Raw genomic sequence first — 6,127 nt, 5'->3', positions numbered from 1 at the left:
CTGGAAGCAAGAATGCAGCCCAACAAGAAAAGGGTGATTAGATGCCTGCTCAAAAACATGCTTCTCTGTCTGTACCCAGTCGATATCCTATTTTAAAATACAAAAGAAATCTACGTCAAACTGAAATGATATCATCAAAACTATGATACATTTGTTCTTAGTAATTCTAAAAAAAAAAAAAAAGAGAGGGGGAAGAAAAGCTGTACTCTGAAGCTGAGCACTCACAAAAGCTAATACAGCATCCAAGTTAAATCAACCAAGACGTGACTAGTTTTCTAAAATGTGTTAGTTGATTCAACACTGAATTTGAGACCTGTTGTTCAAATAGTGCAAGATGCAAAATTCACATGCATGTGGTTTCAATACAAGACTCTTAAAATTACAATATGAAAAAAATACATTTACCTGCTTGATAAATAGAGACATCACATGTAATATGAGAGCTCATTCTCTATATGGTCTATTCTGTTTAATGCAGATACCCATTTGTGGGAACATACTATGTAGAGATATTAACTGGTGTGCTTTCTCTCATTCTGCGCTCTTAGATTCCTTCATTTTAACCCGAAAGCATCTTTTAAACGCCTCCTTACCGCCCGCCACCACCACTTACAACAGCTAGACTTGAAGGACTCACCATGGTCTCCTATTAAGCTGTATTACTGAAAGGAGCACAGCCAAGTGATTATGAGTGCAGACTTTTGAGCCAGACACCTTGAGTTCAATTGCCATCTTTGAAAATTGAAAATCGAATAATTTCAGGCAAGTAATTTAACCTCTATGTACCTCAGTTTCCTCATATGCAAAATAGGGTTGCTGAACCAGTGAGATTATATGCATAAATTGCTTAGAGTAACACCTGCCACACAGCAACAAACGTTAGCCATTATTAGTTGTTATCATGTTCAAAATTCATCAGTCCAGACTAAATCAAAAGATGCCATGGTCAGGAGAAGAAGAGTAGAGTTAGGAATCATGCAGGGAGTGTGGGAATAAGAAAGTCAGAGCAAGGACTCCCTGCCCCCAGCTCCTGCGGGAAAGGCAGAAGTCAGGGCTATCTGAACACAGAAGTCAGCCTGTTGTTGACGATCACGCAATTTGGCCTGATGTTTATCTGTTCCTTGAGACTCCATCGAGGTTCCCAGTCTATACTTCATCCCAATATCAACAAATTCATACCCAGTAGCCTAGGACTCTTACATAAGCCTCCGGGTAGAAGGTAATGACTTGGATGCCCTGTGGGAAGTGGGGGGCATTTGGGAAAGCCTTGCCCTCCACCAGGATGAATCGAAAGTAAATAGCTTGAAACATCCCACTGAACTGGTAAAGCAATGAAATGTGTAGCGCCTTCCACATATTTATTGAATTTCTACTATGTTCTAGATCTTTCCACATGCATTATCTCACTTCCTCTTGAACTCTGGAGTACAGTAATACTTACTCCAATTCTTCTTTCCTGAATATAGTGGTGAGATCTATCAAAGACGTTTTTAAAAGATGAGTATACAATGCCAAGATTTCTGTTTATGCTTCTTCTAATAAAGTAGGGCATCCAAGCAAATAAAAGAAGCCTTGCATTTAGAATCAGAAGACCCAAATTTGAATAGTCTCTACCTACTAGCTAGATGATCTTGACAAGTCACATAGACCTCAATTTTCTCATCTGTTAAATGAGAAATACTGCATTTTGTGTCCTTGCAGAATTATTTTAAGAACACAATGACACAATAAATGTGAAAGAATAACTGTCAAGTGCTCCATAATTATCAGGCATAAATCTGTAACCATATGTGAGCTGCTCCCTTGTAAATATAATTCATAATTCACCTTAATATAAATTCATTCTCTCCTGAGAAATATACACCTATATGCAGGAAGATAGCTTTGAAGTTTGGCAGTAATAACAGTTCATTGACTTTAGCGGAATTTATTACTTCCTACAGAAAACCCTGTTTGTAATGTTTAGTGGTTAAAATGGTTCATTCCAAAGTTTCTTAATGAAATAATTGGAGAAGATAATGAAGAAAAAGAGTTGACATAGCTTAGTTTGCTATTTTTTTAGTTCGAGAGAAACATTTTTTTAAATAAGTAGACTTCTAGGATTCTAAAGAGAAGATGTCAAACACACATACAACATCTGTATTAGTGTAGTTATTGTACCCTACAACAAGTGCCCAAATTAAAATCATGGAAACAAGTTCCGTATATGTTTGTTGTATAGAAAAGCTGAAAGATAGAAAGATAACAGCTATGTTCCTGTCCCAAGTTCTGTTAATGACAGTGGTGGGGATATCTGCCACTCAAAGAGGCCAAATTGATTCAAAAGAACAACCCTAGAGCAGTTTTACATATTTGATGTAATTTCATTGTGTGAACCGGTATTTATTAAAGTTAAATTCTGATTAGTTTTGAGTTGATTATCTAGTTTGTAAATTACCTAGGAATTTTTTGGGTCTCTCTTATTCCCTCGGGTTCTTGACTTTTGGTCATTTCAATTTTAATTAGCCTCTCTGCTGATGGTGGGTAGAGGAATCAAAAAGAAACACAAAATGTGTTATGCTGTCTTGTTAGCAATTCTAACAAAGTCTCAGAGAGAATCTGGAAGAATTAGCTGGAAATATTTGTAGATTTCTACCTTTCATCATATACATGTTCTTCCTTAATTTGTCTCATTTAATTAATACGATTATATTTCCTTACTGATAAATGGTAAGTCTAAAGGGTCAGCTCATACATATTTTAAATTCCACGAAGACATGCTTATCTAAAGGTGAATTAATGATCCTTTAAAAAAATCTAACTTTTACTCAATACATACTCATAAGTAGTATATAACTCTTCACATCCTATTTATAATTCATTTTTAACTTGATTTGTAAAAAGATGTATTCATGTTGATACACACACACACACATACACCTTGCTTATTTATTTTAAAATCTGTATATTATTCTGTTAGATGAATACACAATGTATATTTGTTTTTCAATTGACGTACATTTTACTTGCTTCTATTTTTTGCCATTATGAATTATACTGCAATGATCATTCCTGTACATGTTTCATTAATTCATATGAGAGTTTCTCCATGGTGCACACCTAGAGGTGAAAATTCTGTGTTATAAGATACATCAAATTTACTATGTATTACTGAACTGATCTCTAAAGATTTTGAACTATTTAACATTCTTACGAGGAGTATCTGAAAATTTCTGTCTAACACTTGTTATTGTCAGATTTTTTCATCTTTGCTGGTGACAGGTATAAAAATTTTCCTATGGTATAGATATATATAGGTATACAACTATATACTAATATAGAGTATTAATTATATATATTATTGTTATATATAATTATATACATGATGTATATATTCATATTAATATCATCATATTATATATAATATAACAATATGTATATTACTTTTTTAAAGCAGTTTTACATTCACAGCAAAATTTAGAGAGAAGGTACAGAGATTTCCCTTATACCCCCTGCCCCGCCACATGCACAGTCTCCCCCATTAGCATCCCCTACCAGAGTGGTACATTTGTTATAATTGATGAATCTACACTGATACATTATAACCACCCAAAGTCCATACTCTACATCATTAAGGTTCACTCTTGGTGTTGTACATTCTATGGGTTTGTCAAATGCATAAGGACATGTATCTGTCATTATGGTATCATACAGAGTATTTTCACTGCCCTAAAAATCCTCTGTGCTCTGCCTATTCTCCCTGTCCCAACCCGCCCACCAACCCCTGGCAATCACTAATCTTTATGCCATCTCAATAGTTTTGCCTTTCCCAGATGTCATATAGTTGGAATCATACAGTATGAAGGCTTTCCAGATTGGCTTCTTTCACTTAGTAATATGCATTCAAGGTTCCTCTATGTCTATTCATGGCTTGATAGCTCATTTCTTTTTTAGTGCTGGATAATATTCTATTGTTTAGATATACAGTTTATTATCCATTTACCCATTGAAGGACATTTTGGTTGTGTGAAGAAAAACTTGTCTTCCTCCTGTGTGTTTCTCCTTTATTCTCATGCTACTACCACACTGACAACACTTCTGCCTTATCTGATCACTAAATGTTTGGGGGGTCTTCCCACACCAAACAATTCTCTGTGACACCAGCTGGGTGTCCTACAATTTAATTCAATTCTGACACTATCCACCTGGAGATAGAGTCAGATCCCATAGGTTAAGGGCTCAGTTCTACGAACCTGCTGCCCTACTCCAGATGCCAATCACAAGTAGTAGGTCTCCAGGTTACACATAACTTCTGCCCAGCTTAGCTACAAATCAGAGGTTCCCATGACCTCCTCCTTCCTTGAATTTGATTATTTTCCAAAGTGGTTTACAGAACTCAGGGAAACATGTTTGCCAGTTTATTAAAGAATATGATAAAGGATACAGATGAACAGGCAGATGAAGAGATACTACATAAGGCAAGTTTGGGAGGGTTCTGAGCAAGGAGTTTCTGTTCCCAGGAAGTTGAGGTGCATCACCTTCCCAGTATAAGGGTGTGTTCAACTTAGAAGCTCTCTGAACTCTACACTATTGGAATTTTTATGGAGGCTTGACACGTAGGCTTGATCAATCATTAACTCCATTTCTAGCCCCCCTCCCCTCTCTGGAAAATGGGGAGGGAGGGGTGAAAATTCCAAGCTTGGTCTTTATCATTCTGGTGACCTGCTGCAATCCAGGAGCCTTTCAGGAGCCCACCCAGAGTTCTCTCATTAGAGCAAAAGATGATCCTAGTGTTCTTATCACTTAGGAGTATACAAGGGTTTCAGATGCTCTGTACCAGGAATGAAGACAAAGACCAAATAGGTACTTCTTACTATAATTTACATTATCAAAGGTTACTTCCAAGTTTTGGTAATTATAAATGAAGCTGCTATAAACATCCATGTGCAGGTTTACGTGTGAACATAAGTTTTCAATTCCTTTGGGTAAATGCCAACAAGAGTCTTTGCCGGATCACATGACAAGAGTATGTTTAGTTTTGTAAAACACTGTCAAATTGTCCTCTAAAGTGGCTGCATTATTTTGCATTCCCACTGGCAATGTATGAGAGTTCCTGTTGCCCTACATCCTTGCCAGCATTTGGTGTTTTTAGTGTTCTGGATTTTGGCCATTCTAATAGGTGTGTAGTGGTATCTTGCTGTTGTTTTAATTTGCGTTGTCCTGATGACATATGATATTGAGCATCTTTTCATATGCTTATTTGCCATCTGTATATCTTCTTTGGTGATATTCTCTTATGGCTTTAATTTACATTTCCCTGATTACTAGTGAAGTTGAGCATGTTTTTATTCACTTATTGGCCATTTTAATTTTTTCTCCTGTGAATTACCTATTCATATGCTTTGCATATTTTCATTGGAAATTTGGTACTTTTGATTGTCATTTGTGTCTGCAAGTATCTTCTCTCAGTCTGTGACTAGTTTTTCCACTGTGTTTACAGTTTCTTTTTTGTGCAAAAAAGTTTCCGTTACAATGTAGTTAATACATGAGAATTTTCTTTTATGATTTGTATTTTTGTGTCTTGAGTAAACAAATGCTTCCTTACCTGAAAGTCAGAAAGGTATGATTCTTATTTTTTCTTGAAAAGTTTTAAATAATCTAATTTAACATTTTGCATGTGGATAAACAATTGTCCAGCACCATTTATCTAACAGCCCATTGTAGACGAGGGAAAAAATCATTTTTTCTCTACTCATCTTAGATTCCCCAGATGGGATGCTTTAAATGACACTGACAGAAGACAGGTTAACGAGAGAAAAACAAACAGTTTATTAACGTGTATATTTAACATACATATGGAGTACTCAGAGATAAGTAACTCAAAGGAATGGTAGCATATTAGCAAAGAACAATAATTTTGTAGAGAAGTGACAAGACAGAAAAAGGCCTTTGAACTTCTAGGGGTGACAAATTGTGGGAAGGTTATAGAGAAACTAACGGTAGATAAGTGCAAATATCTTTTCCCATTCAGTAGGTTGCCTTTTTGTTTTGTTGATGGTTTCTTTTGCTGTGCAAAAGCTGTTAAGTGATCAGGTCCCATTTGTTTATTTTTGTTTTTGTTTTCCTTTCCTGAGAAGACATCCAAAAA

The sequence above is a fragment of the Eubalaena glacialis genome, chromosome 6, assembly GCF_028564815.1.
Source record: "Eubalaena glacialis isolate mEubGla1 chromosome 6, mEubGla1.1.hap2.+ XY, whole genome shotgun sequence".
In the NCBI taxonomy this organism is placed as follows: Eukaryota; Metazoa; Chordata; class Mammalia; order Artiodactyla; family Balaenidae; genus Eubalaena; species Eubalaena glacialis.
The sequence above is the reverse complement of the archived record's forward strand: the minus strand, read 5'-3'. Positions refer to the sequence as shown.